At 47.0% G+C, this 15182-nt stretch overlaps 1 pseudogene; it reads left to right on the top strand.

Annotated features, from left to right (window-relative positions):
* LOC144146712 (uncharacterized) overlaps nucleotides 1–14852 on the top strand; it is a 51277-nt pseudogene extending 36425 nt beyond the window's left edge.
* The last annotated feature ends 330 nt before the right edge of the window (nucleotides 14853–15182 follow it).

The raw sequence follows: 15182 nt of genomic DNA, 5'->3' as shown, positions 1-15182 counted from the left end.
CTGTCCCCTAGCTTCATTCAGTGGGCTGCCTACAAAGAGGCATCTAAAAATTACGTCACTGCTCTTAAAAAAGCTAAAGAAAATTTTTTGATTACTACTTTGCCATCGATGTTATCAACCGATACAAAAACGTTCTGGCGCGTTATTAACCCACCCAAAGATGGTGACTGCTCACCATTTGTTAATGAAAATAATACCGCTATTCCGAAGTGCTGAAGTTCTCAATCAAGCCTTTGCAGCAAATTTCGCTGAAAATACTAATGTCCCACTACCCTTACCTTGCAACTACAGTCACAAACATATGCCCCCAATTACCATCGATTCTTGGGGTGTTGAAAAACTTATTAAATCATTAAAACCATCCTCTGCTCCTGGATGCGACCTCATCAGTCCAAAAATTCTAATCTGTACTAATTACTACTCTTCCATTATACTAACAAAAATTTATCAACAGTCGCTCGATCACGGTGTGCTACCAATTGAATTTAAAATTGGAAAGGTAGTACCGTTCTTCAAATCTGGCAACAGGGACTCACCCCTTAATTATCGACCTATTTCTTTAACTAGTATTCCGTGTAAACTAATTGAACACATATTGTTTTCCAACCTAGTTAAATTTTTAGAATCGAACTCCTATTTTTCTGTGTCACAACATGGTTTCAGAAAAACGTATTCATGTGAAACGCAACTCGCATTATTCACCCATAAACTGCATACTTTTCTTAAACAGTCCGCTTGGCCGATTGTATTTTCATTGACTTTTCCAAAGCATTTGATAAGGTGTGTCACAAACTATTGTTGTTTAAACTACATCAGCCTAACCATGATTCCAAACTTCTATCTTGGCTTGAGTTTTTTCTTACGAACCGTTCGCAATTCGTATTCGCTAATAATCATAACTCTGAGCTAACACACGTCTACTTTGGTGTGCCGCAAGGTTCTGTGTTGGGTCCTCTTCTTCTCCTTATATCCATTAACGACTTACCGGCATCTGTTTCTGCTAACATTAATTTATTCGCAGATGACTGCGTTGTGTACCGGCAAATAACTTGCGCTGATGACATAGCCGTCTTGCAATCTGATCTTCATACTATTTCATCCTGGTGCAAAACTGAGCTCATGGAACTTAACTCTAGCAAATGTAAATATTTGCGTGTTACAAGAACAGCCCACCAGTTACCTTCTTATTTTATTGATATCTAAGATTTAAAGCATGTATGATCTTATAAATATCTTGGTGTTCACATTTCAGCTGATCTAACATGGGCCACTGACACCGAGTATGTAATTGCCCATGCTAACCGCATGCTAGGATACCTCCGACGCAATTTTTCAAGAGCCCCATCATCACTTAAATTACTAATGTACAAACACTCGTTCGTTCTTAACATGAGTATGCCGCATCAGTTTGGGACCCAAGTTATGATACGCTAATACAATCACTCGAAATGCTACAAAATAACTCTGTTCGACTAACTCTTGTTAACTATAATCGCACTGCTAGCATAACTTCAATTAAATGTAGCCTTCAACTACCGACGCTATCTTATCGCCGTAAAAATTTGCGTCTCTGTCTGTTCAATGAGATATTCTATCACCCACATCTACGTCATCAGCTTATTTTGCCTCCGCATTTCATATCGTCTCGTTTAGATCACGCTAATAAAATCGGAATACCATCGTCAAAGACAAATGCATTTTGTCAGTCTTTCATACCCAGGACTTCAGTCGAATGGAACCATCTTCCTGCATCAACCGCTGCCATTATCGAACATGAATTATTCAAAATAGCGTTAGCTAACCTTGTATAATAATATGTTCATTTGTATTTTGTTTTGTCACGCCTTACGCCTTGGCTAAAATTGTATACTAAGAAGCCAACCTGATATATTCGTTTTTACCTTATCATGCATTAGCTGCAATTGTATGTTTAGAAGCCATTTTAGAACCTTTTTACTTCTTTTTCTGCTTTTGTCATTCCTTTTTTGTATTTAACCACTCCCCTCACCAATGCCTTATGGCCCTGAGGGTACTGTAAAGAAATAAATAATAAATATTGGTGCAGTAATTGCAAAAATCGAACCGAACGCCATCAGCAACCAACATAAAATTAATATTAGCACTTTATTGCAACCAGTTTAAAATTCGGTCGCCGCGCGGGAGAATGGCCGTTCGAAGGCCAGCCTGCAAGCGGGCCAGTTTTACGTCACCGTCTCACCCGTGACGTCAGGGGCGTTCGCCGCATCGTCTGCTACGATCGCACATGGTCCACTCTCGCCCGCGCAGTCGACATGTCGTCTGAATCGTTAGACTCGGATCAGTCGCTGCACCCGACAGACAGGCAGACAGAAGAACTTTATTTGGCCAGGCGATTAGGTCGTCGTCCGTTTTTAATATCTCTGCGGCTCGAACCGGCGCAGACCATGATAGCAACAGCTTCTCTCTACTCTTCTAATCAATCTGATCGCGTAAAAGAAGTTCCACATGCGAGAAAGTAGATGTTAGTGAGGTGAAAATTGTGCTAGGGGTTGTTATCAGTGCTGAATTTAAAAGCGGCGGTCAGATATTTGCCGCGATGGTAAGCCTACGCTGACCGGCAGCGGAGGTTCGGCGCTCCGACCCAGCACTGCCGGCACCGTGGTGCGGCGAGCGGCCGAAAAGATTGCGCCACGGGCGCGCTAGAATCAAAACAGGCTACGCACATGTCTTGGTCACCGATCGCTGAAACGGCAATTATCGCCAAAATAAAGCTCCATATGCGAAAAAGGGGATGATAGTGTGGTGAAATGTTGTGTAAGGAATGGTCATTCGCGGTTGTACAGATACCGCCGATCAAATATTTGCCACGATGCTAAGCCTAAAGTTCCCAACACCCAAGCTGACTCGAGCAACGCCGAGCCCGCTGGCTTGTGCGACAATTCTTGCTGCCGCCGCCGCGCACGAACTCAGTCCACGTTTAGCGCTGCATGTCGTCGCGTGGAAAATAAGGCATCTTGGCGTCGTCGTCTATTTGCTCGGACAGGCTTGCACGAGCAGTACTTCGCATTCCGCGAGCTTGCCATAACACAATTATAGCACAATTTGGGCGAGCTCGGCGACACGCACCGCCGCGTCACCGCGTTGCGCGTCGACATCGCGCACCGCGCGGTTCCGGCACCGCGCAGCTATCGGCACTAGTGCAAGGGAACACCATGCGCCGGCCACGAACTGAAGAGCTAAGACGTCGAACACGCAAAGTGCCCAAAGTTTACAAGCATTGCTCACACAGGTACACCCCTGTCTCCTGCACAAACGAATACCACTGACAGCAGCAGCGCAGGATATCGTTTCCGGTATCGAAAACGATTATATGACGTCACCCTGAACCGGCCAGACACGCGGCCAATGTTTCGTCACGCCGAAGGCGATTTCGCTAGAGCTGCCGATTTGTGGAAGCTCACGGCCAGGAACAATAAAAATCGATTTTAGATGTGATTCTGGCCTCGGATCGCTGCAAACATTTCTTTGAGGCATCTGTACAAACTACTGAAGCCAGTTAAATCATTTTTTAGGCGTAAACAGTTGGTATCGGTACTCCTTTAGGCTGCTATTATTGAGATACCGCAGAAGAGATTTGGTATAGCTTGTTAGAGATAAAGTGGAAATTCGGGACCACTGCAATAAGAGTGTGATAAGAGGAAGGCGGTAGTGCAAAATCGACAAAGTGTATTTACAGTCTTTCAATACCGGTTCTGATTTACAAAGGCGCACTGCAGAAGAGACCGTGGACCAAGCAAGGGAATAAACTAAACGTGGGTCACCATTGGCGGCCTCTTGCTAACTTGATGATGATCCGGCTTCGGTACAGAGCATATACACTCCTCGTTATAGAGAATGTTCAGCAAGGATTTTGTTGGGCTAGTTGGTGTGATTCTTGGAAATCCTCGAGAAGCGACAAGACGACACAATGAAAGAAGGCAACATGATGAGCGCAACTAACATCTGATTTATTCAAGTGCTAACGTCGCCAAAATGGTAGATCTCTGGAGCATGCGCCAAATATACATGTGCTAATCGCCTGGGATACGTGAACTAACGCCATACCCTCCAAGAACGACTTTAATAAATATTAATCCCGGTAATAATATTCCAAGGACGAGTCTCTAAAGTATTTCCGCGGATCCTTTATATTCGCGCGGATCCTTTAGCAAAAAGGCTTCCGCAATATACGCAAAACATCGTCGCTGCCTCCGCCAAGACTGAACTTCATTCAGTCCAGGCCTACACCCCCTTATTCTGCAATTTCTGCATTGCTGTAAAGTCAGTTCTATCTTGATTCCCTAATGGGGGCATGTGCTCCACTGCACGACCATTCACTCAGCACTCAGTTTGGCTATTAGAGGCTTGTCTGCATGTAAGTGGAATTTCCTAAACGACGCCTTTCGCGCACAAAGTAGCGCACAAGTAGCCCACACTTTCAAAAAAAGGGTCTAATAGGTGAGGGGGACCACAGGTGTTAGAGACCTGTGGTGTTAGGGGGACCTGTGGGGCTCATGTAAACGTTGGACAGCTCCGTTCTCTCACTGCAAGCCAGAGAACCAGGCAGTGCGGTTGTGCCAAAAACATGTCAAGCCCTTTTTCAAATGCCTTAAAAGCGTGGTTAATGAAATTCCACTTCTATGCGAAAAGGGCTACATTGATAAAACTGAGCTCTGCATGAATGATCATTCAGGGGAGCATGTGCGCGCATTAGGGGACCATTTTAGTCCTACTAACTTGACTGAGCATTGCTGGAATTGTAAAATAAGCGGGTGCAGGCCTCCACAGAATAAGATTACGATTCTTGGCAAGGGCTGCGGCGGTATGGCCCATGAGATTATAGAAACGTGTTTGATAAACAATGCGCACAAGTGGCTTATTGACAAGTCTTTGGCTTTATACAATACCGAGTCAGATATTTTAAATTCGTCCTTGTAGGATATGACGTTAGTTCACGGTTTCCAGCCGTGTAGCACATGCATAGACAAAAGTGATAACAGCCACTCTGCCTGTCGTGGCTCGCGTCATCGCAATATACACAAGGCGGAACCGCTATGAAAAAGCAGAACAAAGGTAGGAGCTTTGCGGTGGTCGTCAATGTCTAGCAAGCATAATCATGCGAACTTCGCAGTTCCATATCTCGGAGTTCGGATGCGTTCCAAAAATTCCGCCAAACAAAACTGCGTCAAAACACGATTGCGTCTAACTCTTCAAAGCCAACATGCCCGCTGACTGCAGCCACTAAAAAGTTATTTATTCAATTTTAGTTTATTAAGCCAGGAACATCAATAATTACCACCTAATTATAAGTCCCCCTGGGAAAATAACTTCACTGTAGAGGTCATCTACGCTTAAATCTAAGAGCCTAATTTCCAAAAAACCTGTCTACCTAATTTTGGTCACTTTATGTACTAAACAGTGGAGAAGTGCCTCTACTTCGCTAATTATTGATTTTTTTTTCGACAAATCAAGGGCCACTGCAAAGTTTGGCCATTTACGCTTTCTACACGTACTTCCAACGTTCTTTGGCGGATTTTCTTGTTTTTTTTTTGTTTTGAGGGGAAATATATAAATACAAATTTTGGATTTGCAGATCACTTATCAAAATGTTTTTTTATTTTTATGTTTATTTATCTTTTGTATTTCAAATTTCTGTTCGACAAATTACGTTAATTTACCCTATTATAAAAATTACACTTGCTACTTCCACCAAATCAGCATTTTTTGCGGGAATGGAGGGCGTTACACGGTTTAATTTCGCCATTTTTACCCGCAGAGCGGTTCAGGCCGACACAAGTCGGTCCAGCGAAGAGAAAAAACGCCAACCGCACGTGAGCGCGTGCGTCGCGGCGACCGGACAGCGTCTTCGGTGTGAAGTGCAGGAAACGACCTTCACACACTGGCTTTATCAAAAACACAAAACTACCGAGTGCACGTAACCACTCGCCTCGCGGCGACTTCCCGGCATCGTCCAGGCTTGCGCGTCGGCTTAGGCCACATTAGGAGCTCCCGCGTTCGTTGTCATCGTGTAGCGACCGCCGCACCACTGGTTCGCACCGCCGAAACGATGGTAACGATGACCAGTCCCCAAAGAAAAGGAAGGCGCTTCAAGAGTATTTCGCCAACGTGGCTGTGCCGCCGGAAGACGGCGAACGGGAGGCCAATGATTCCTACTGAATAAAATACCGTGCATATTTGAATGGGCTTTGCTCTCCAGTGACGTCCAAACTATCTGTGCAATATTTGGGTCCAGCTGCTCCCTCAAACCTGGCATCCGCTGTCAGTGTGGGGAGAAGCCAGGTCAACCTCCCGCGCTGCTATTTTTTCATTCTTGGGCCATTCCATCTTTTCGCCAATCTAGGTCATTTTTATTCGTATTCTGAACGCCTTTTGGCGGACTTCTGTATTTATTCTTGGGTTTTGGGGGGAGACGTACAAGATTGATTGATTGATTGTAGGGTTTAACGCGCCGACGCAAGGAGACGTACAAGATGAATATTTTCAATTGTGCCAGTTCATCTATATAAAATTTTAACAGCGACGCTGTCGAGGAAGTCGACATTTTTTGTGTCCGTGGTTAAAAATAGCGAAACGTTTGCGAGCGCGGGACATGAGAGCAAGGCCGGCATTAAATACCTCATTCGGAGCCCTGTGTGAACGGATTTTTCTACAGTACCACGCACGCGCGCCTCCTCATTAGTGAAGCCTGCTGCGCAGTTAACCACACAGACAACGAAACATCGGCGAAAGTCCGAAGTGGTGGTCTTAGTACTAAAGAACTAAAACAGCGGGTGCGCTAGCTTCCGGTTTACACGCCAGGTGACACATTGACAGAAGGACAAAGTTTCAGCGTTAAACTTTTTGACAGTGGAGTGGGGGCACACTTTAGCTTTTATATAAAAACTGCACATACATTATTTCAAATCTTGTATTTTTTCGGTGCTTCATAAACATGTCTCGGCTGTGGTCTGGTGTGGGCGCACCACGTCTTTTCACACACGTGGGGAAAAGTCTAACGGGGCCAAATGATTCCTGTCAGTATGAGATAAACCCCCTCAAGTAATATTGAGGGCGTGCGAGATTTGTCAGGATAGATGGGTTAGTCAGCCTAAAGCGAAAAACAGCGTTTCTCGTTCTTTAAAGGGCATTTTTCAATCTGCTCTGTTTCTCTTTAAAAAGCTAAACCCACGCCACCGATTTAACACCTGATTTTTTTAGCAAGTAGCGCTGCTTAGAAATGTGCATACGAGGAGACAGCTGTAACGACAAGTTGCCGTAATAAAGATTTCCTTCAGTTGGTTTGCAACACGGCAGGGAGCAGATTTCAATCGAAGCCAAAGAATTCAAGATAAGCCTTCCACGGGGCGAACCCCGTAACATCAGCTTCTGCTCGATAAATAAAGATTTATTCTCTTTCTCTCTGTTAAAATAAGACCAACGCGGGTGTTAAGATAATTTCAGTAACCAGAAATACAATCTCTGTTTCCGAAGTAGTTAAACCCCTGTACGAATTTTTTTTTCATATCCATGCGCACAGTAACAAAAGCAGCAAAAAAATGTTCTGTAGCAACAGATTAAATCAATTTATTTTGTGGTTACTTCTTTCTGCCTCAGGTATAGATTACTTTTCAGGCTGATGACTTCGCGACAAGGCGCCCTTTCAGCATATCTTTGGTTCTTGCTTGAGCTTTTTGTTTCAGCAGAAGTGTCGAAAACCGAAAGTTTCACTGGAGTTAGTTTTATAAGTACGGCCTCCCGAAGCCTCTTAAGGCGGTTTCTCGGAAGCCGAATTCCACCTTCGCACCTTGTTTTGTGTGTGAAACTGTTGGCCCAGGTTTCTCGGTATATGCATCATCATTAGGGATGATTTAGATATACGCGCTTTCTCCCTCACTTCAAAGTGAACCACCGAAGTCTCTTATTTCAGTGGATGGAAGAGAGAGCAGGATGAATAGACAAGAGAGGGAGGCGAGGGGGTCATTCCGTGCAGGTCGGCGCCCACTTCTCGCCGGCGTCCTGTGTGACCGCGGGCCTCAAAGCGACCACCCGGCTGTTAACAAGACCAATAAAATGCCTAGCGCTCCTGTATGCGTGCCTCACGACGACCGCCCAGAGATTCCAGAGCACTTTTGTCAAGCGAAGCCTATCCACTTCGGGAGATTGCCTGAGATAACCCCCCCCCCCCACACACACACACACAAAGAAAACTTTAGCGTTCGCCGTAATCGTGCAACTCTTGCTTGGAACGAGAGAGACTCCAGCTTTCGCCGTAATCGTTGCAATACTTTCTCGGAACGGCAAAGAACGTCAGAGCGTGCACCCCTCTAAGTTGATATCCAATTATTATCACTGAAAAAATGAAAGACGCTTAGACTTATAGCCACAATGATAATAAAAAGGTACTTGCGGAAGGGCAAAAGAAAAAAAATCGGCTGCAATCATGGACTCAAACATTCCTGAAGCGCGAGACACATAGACGACTGTTGCACACGATTAGCATGCAACTGATCGTTAGGATTGATCGTTTGGACCGGTTTTGGCGACGTTGGCTGGTCGAAGCAAGCTCACAACGTGCGAATGGCAGCCATATGAAGTCGTGCCATCGTTCCGATTGTCGTGAGGTCAGAGCCAATGAGAGCCCGTTCAGCCGGCAACCGGCTTGCGTTGCTCGGGTCGCTCGGGTAATAAGAACTTTGGGCTTAGCATACTGGCGGATGCTAAGCCTATTCGCGCAACTGCGATTGACAATCCGTAACACAACTTCTCACCACACTACCATCCCCTTTCTTGCATGTGGAACTTTATTTTATCCTTTCAGCTATAACTGCCGTTTGAGCGATCGGTGACCAAGACATCTGAGTAGCCTGTTTCGATGCTTCCGCGGAGGTATCGCCATCTCTTGGCCGCTCGGCGCACCGGACGCCGGGGAGACCAGACGGACTGGTGAACCTCCACGGCTGGTCAGCGTAGGCTTGCATCGCGGCAGATATCTGATTGCCGCTTTTAAATAAGCCCTGACAACTGTCCCTAGCACAATTTTTCACCACACTAACACCTACTTTCACGTATGTGGAACTTCTTTTTAGCGATCAGCTTGATTCGGAAGAGCGGCGACATGCGGTTGCTACCGTGGTCTTCGCCGGTTCGTGCCGCTCAGTGTTCCGAGCTGGCAGGTGCGGCCGGCGTGTGCGCGGACTCTTTCCGAATGCAGACAACGCTTCACGATTGCCTGTTTCTTGCGAACGACGCGCGAAATCTACAAATTCCGCTCAGCGATCGCAGTAGTTGACCATGGAGAAAAAACAGTGGGCGGAGCAGCGCCGACGGCGCATCGCACGCGCGCATCGGGCCATGTGTCTCAAATTCCCGCGTACGACTAGTCGTGGCGACAGTCGTAACGATCAGTCGCATGCGATTCGCATGCACCAATCGTACATGTGTCTAGCGCTTGATGGTAGTGAAGGTTGCGTATGGCTTCGCTACCGTCCAGTCGTACGCGTTAGTGTAAGCTACCTGCATTTTTGTATTTTTCTTATTTTCTAGTTTTGTAAAGTCATGTTTGACTAATTGTGTCCATTTACGCTATTATAACTTTTACAGCTGTAACTTTGACCAATTCTGCATTTTTGTGAAAATTCAGGGCTGTTACATGGTCCTGGATGTGGGCGTACCCGGAAAAAAAATGCTTTGCAGAAATACTATTGTGTTAGCCCACTGCAAAGAATTGTTACGTGGTGGCGATACAAAGTGAAGACGAACCATGATCAAAAATAAGGAAGGATGTATTTACACTGTTTCATTTCAGTCATGAAATCCCATGCAATCTGCGCGGACACATCTTCTTCGTCATCAATGGAAAGGAATGACGAAAACTGCTACTGTATAAAACCCTGCAGCTACTCTAAAGGTTTTCACTTTGCACCACCATCCAAAACGGTTTTGCAATGCTTTGGTCCGGCTGCTCCCTCTTCTGTTGGATCCGCTGTCGGTGTTGGGAGAAGCTAGGTGTCACGCACGGTGTGTTCTACAGCCGGTATGATGTCCGATGTTCTGTTGCGGTATGTTTAACATCCCTCTTCTTGGTCTTCTCGTGGCATTACATCAGGCTGAAAGATTCCGTCCCGGTCGAGGACCCAACAGAGTGAAGAGTGCGGCGGGAATACGCTATATGATGACCGCAAATCATGAATTAGTGCCTGCCGCCACCGATTATGATGATTCCACTGGTAAAGCCTCGATACGCGAAATTACTTCAAGAAGCGGCGAAACGTCGAAAGTAGTTGGAACCACGTCAGACAACAAGGGTGGATGTAGGGCGTCTTATGTTGGTGTTGTCGCGCCTCATCTAGTGAAGGCTGGTCTTGATGTGCTGGTCACGGGCTGGGGACTGGGGAGGTGGATGCGGTGAAGCTGTGCGGCGGGGCAAAGGCTGCCCCAGAGGCGCCCGTGCCTAGGACGACTGTGGCTCGGCCGATACTTTTGTGAATATCGAACCATGATGGGGATGACTTCCTGCTCACTAGTAAAGATGTTACGTGGCAGCAATGCAAATTTGGAAAACCATGATAAAAAATATTTAGCCATTTACATACACTCTTCATATTGTGTCTATGAAAGATCCAGTGACGGCTATGGTGGGAGCGATCTCTCTCGGTTTATTCTTCTTCATTGATTGATTGTAGGGTTTAACCCTCCGGCGCGACACAGGCGATGAGCCGCACCGTAGTGGAGGGCTCCAGAATAGTTTTGATCACCTGGAAATTCTTAGCATGCGCCAAAATCTCGTACATGCGATAGTTTTAACTTTTCGCGTCCATCAGAAAAGCGGCCGCCGCAGCCGGGAATCGAACCCCCGTCTTCGTGCTCAGCAACAGAACGGTTTAGCCACGCTTGGCCTTCTTTTCTGGCCACCCCAATTTCTGCCTCCTCTTTTTTCTAATCAGCGATGAAACAATAGCTAGAAGACTTCCGTATAAACCTCCGTTGCTCATCTTCCTCACGGTTTGTCTCCAAGCTCCTTAAAACATACGGCCGGCTGGACAAATACCGTCTTGGTACTGAGGAGCAGGGAGAAAATTTAGCATGATTTATGGCGTTAAGCGACCGAAACGTCCGTTTGGCGTCGCCCAGAAGACGCCGAAACAAGCTGTGTAGAAATCTTGTAGTCAAGTCTGTGGCCTGATGAAATACATGCTAATGGCAGGTGAAGCAGAAAAGAAGCTTTTCTCAGAGCCCTGGTTGGCGAAAACATTTTATCATGTCACCCACTTTAAAGAAAAGCCAGGTGTTGCTTTGAAATTGATATTCAGAATTACGCGTATTAACAAACGTACTGGTCCGGGTTGTAAGACTACATTTCATCGTACCATTGATCTTTCATTCCAACAAGAACAGTCGACTGAAACAACCGTCCCGGTTTGGTTGTTCCAGCCAGCAACCCGGACGCGGTCCGCAACCAAGGGCAGCCCCGGAAGAACTCTTCAGAACAGCGTCCCGGCAGCTCGTCAAGGAACAGTGCACCTGGCATACAAGGTCAGCGCACCAGAGAGCAGTCCTTACGACCACTCACCCCCGGACCATGCCCCAACTGCGGTCAAGGAGCGCACCCCAGGACCTTCTGCCCGGCCAAAGCTGCGAAATGCAACTACTGTGGTTATTCCGGACATTTTGCAGTGGTGTTTCGGAAAAAGGCTACAGGCCACCGAAGGAAGGTACGACTTTCTTCTCTCCATGTAGACAAGAGGGCGTATTTTGTTGGCGTGGTGCACAGGGAGCACTCTAATTCTCGGTATGCTCAGGTCGTCATAAACGGCACTCCGGTGTTCGCTAAACTAGAGTCGGGTGCAGAAGTTTCCGTGGTGCCCTCAGCGTTTCCAGGATTGCCTACCAGGTTAGACAAGTGCGACATAACCTTAACAAGACCCGCGAATGAGCCACTCTATGTTCTCGGAAAGTTTATTGCCATTATCCAGTGGAAACAACGCACGGTCCGACTAACTGCGTACGTTGTCTCACCCTTACGCTCCATACTTTTGGGTCTCCCAGCACTCGAAGATCTCGAACCAATTAAGTTGGCTGACTCGGTCAGTTGCGCGTCAGCTATCGACGCTTCCTACCCGCAGCTTTTCAGTTCCCTGGGAGCTATGAAAGTTGAATACAATATTCGACTCAAGCCGAAAGCGATTCCCTTTGCAATTCAGGTTGCGCGTCGCGTTGACTTGCCCTTGCGGGCCCGAGTTAAGCAGGAGCTCGAGCGTATGGAGGGGGGTGATATAATCCGCAAAGTAGACGAACCTACAGAATGGTGCGCGGGTATTGTTCCAGTACTCAAACAGTCTGGAGATATTCGTATTTTCGTTGACTTGACGCAATTAAATAAAAGTGTACTTCGCGAGAGCTATGTCTTGCGAACGGTAGAGGATACCCTTGGTCTGTTAAGTGGGGCATCTGTGTTTTCAAAACTAGACCCTAACTCTGGTTTTATCAGATCAAGTTGTCGCCCGAAAGCCAATTGTCAACTACCTTCATAACGCCATTTGGGCGATACTGTTTTCAGAAACTACCGTTTGGGATAACGTCAGCACCTGAATTTTTTTCAAAAGAAAATGTCGCAGATTCTAGAAGGAATCCCAGGTGTGGTAAAAATGATGGATGATGCGCTCATTTATGGCTGCGACAAGGCTCAACATGACGAGCGTCGGCGTCAAACTTTAGAACACCTCACGGGTGGGGGCGTTGCTCTAAACAAAGAAAGGTATTGTTTTGAGTAACCGAGATAAAGTTTCTTGGTTGTGTGATAAGTCGAGATGGAATCAAGCCGGACGCTGAAAAGGTTCGGGCCATCAAAGAATTGGCGACGCAAACTAACGTATCTGATGTTCGACGGCTGCTCGGTATGACTAATCATCTGGCAAAGTTCATACCAGAATTGGCTTCGAAAAAGGCGCCCTTACGCCACTTGCTTTTGAAGGGTTCTGATTGGACGTGGGGACCAGCCCAAGAGCAAGCGCTGTCACACGTCAAGTACGTCATCACTTCGGGGCGCGTCATGGCTAACTATGATCCAAAGTACCCTACTTTTCTTTCCGCTGACGCGTCAGCATTCAATTTGGGGGCAGTACTTATGATGCAAATACAATCAAACAAAGGAAAACGACCAGTTGCCTTTGCCTCGCGCTCGTTGACGACTGCCAAAACCAGGTATTCCCAGATTGAAAAGGAAGCATTGGCAATGACATGGGCGGCAGAAAGATTCCAAGGCTACATCAAAGGTCTTGATATTGTGTGTGAAACCGACAACGAACCACTTGTATCCTTGTTGGGAAAATCTCCTTTAGATGTTTTACCGCCTCGCATTCAGCGTTTTCGCATGGGGCACCTGCGGTTCAGCTATGAGGTTGTGCATGTCCCGGGTAAGAGTGTTGTTTCTGCAGATATGTTGTCCAGAGCCCAGATTCGAGGTAAACAAACGGGTCATGCACTGTCTCTTGGTGACGTCAACAAACACATTTCTGGCTCTTTGTCAAACGCCGTCGAAGCTGACCTTTTTGAAAAAGTGAAAGCAGAACAAGCAGCTGATGATGTCTGTCAAACACTCATGAGATTCAGCTGGTAAGGGTGGCCGAGTTTCGCGTCGCTTTCGACCGTTTTGCGTCCATACTGGCAGGAAAGAGCGGCTCTGACAGTCGTAGAAGGTGTGCTAGTGAAAGGTGCACGGCTTGTAATTCCACAAACATTGCGCGCAGACATATTGATACGATTGCATCAAAGTCACCAGGGAATCGAGGAATGCAGAGCTCAAGCCAGAGAGTCGATATAGTGGCCTGGGTTGAGTTGTCAGCTGAGAGCTTTGGTGACTGATTGCCGCGTATGCGCAGAGCACAGTCAACAAAGGTCAGAACCAATGATCCTGATAACCACTCCACAACGTCCTTCGCAAAAGCTTGGTGCTGATATGTGCCATATTCAAGAAAAATCGTATTTGGCTGTCGTGAATTATTTTTCTAGATACCCAGAGATAGCATTGCTATCTTCGATAACAAGTGCCACTGTCGTCATGCACCTGAAAAGTTTCTTTGCAAGACATGGCATACCAGAGGTCGTTATGTCTGATAACGGAGCGCAATTCGTGTCGCAGGAATACAGGTTGTTCGCTCGCAACTACGGATTTCGCACTGTGAAATAGAGTCCCAGATACCACCGAGGCAAATGGGGAAGTAGAGAGGATGGTGTAAACAGGTTAATGTCTGATTACAAAAGCGAAGGACCCATACCTTTCTCTAATAGCGTACAGGGACACACCGGGGCCACTGGGAAAAAGCCCGGCCGAACTTCTAATGGGCAGGCGGCTAGGCACAACGATACCTGTCCATCGAAAGAGCCTTCTGCCTGAGAAAGTGAGCCTGAGTAGGTTGAGCAACGACGACACAACCACTCGACAGCGGCAGCGTACGTATTACTTCGTTGCCAGCGATCGAACCGGGCGCGCAAGTCTGGGTGACAGACTGCAAAGCGAAAGCGCGAGTCATGCGTCCTGCTGAGCGGCCGAGGTCGTATGTGGTTAGAACTTCCACCGGCGTAGTCCTGCAGAGAAACCGGAAATTCCTTGTTCGCTTTTTTCGCCGCCGAATGACGGTGAGGACGATGGAGGTAGCTATGATTTCCTTCAGACAGACAGTCGGGTAGAAATCGAACAGGGATGGATGCGTGTTACTGACAGCACGGTACCTGACGATTCATCTAGCCCTTTATTACCGCGAACTGACCCTCCAGAATAGAGAACGCGATCTGGCCGTCTTGTTCGACATCCAGACCGCTACGGGCTCAGTAATTGAATGCTTTTTCTTTTTGTGGCGGATTGTTTCTTTCTTTTATAAGGTTCCTCTTTCGCTGGCGGTGCGGCAAAGTTTCGTTGCAACTGACAGCGTATTCTTTAGGCAGGGGAGATGTGGTGATAGCGCCTATGCCGCGTATCGTGTGCCTGTGTTATCTGCTGCTTTCGCCCCGACGCGCCACGTGCAGTTTGTACGTGACATCACTGGTCACATGTGTGTTTGTTATATATCAACGCTTGTGGCATGGAATAAAGGTTGTCATCATCTCCCCGGCATCGTCGGCGGCTCTGTCCCTTTTCCCATTCTTGCGGCAGCCCAGCTGCACTCGGC

The sequence above is a fragment of the Haemaphysalis longicornis genome, unplaced genomic scaffold, assembly GCF_048455015.1.
Source record: "Haemaphysalis longicornis isolate Haplotype H1 unplaced genomic scaffold, Haemaphysalis longicornis Haplotype H1 scaffold_7, whole genome shotgun sequence".
NCBI lineage: Eukaryota > Metazoa > Arthropoda > Arachnida > Ixodida > Ixodidae > Haemaphysalis > Haemaphysalis longicornis.
Note: the sequence above shows the minus strand (reverse complement) of the source record. Positions and strands in the feature narration are given on the sequence as shown.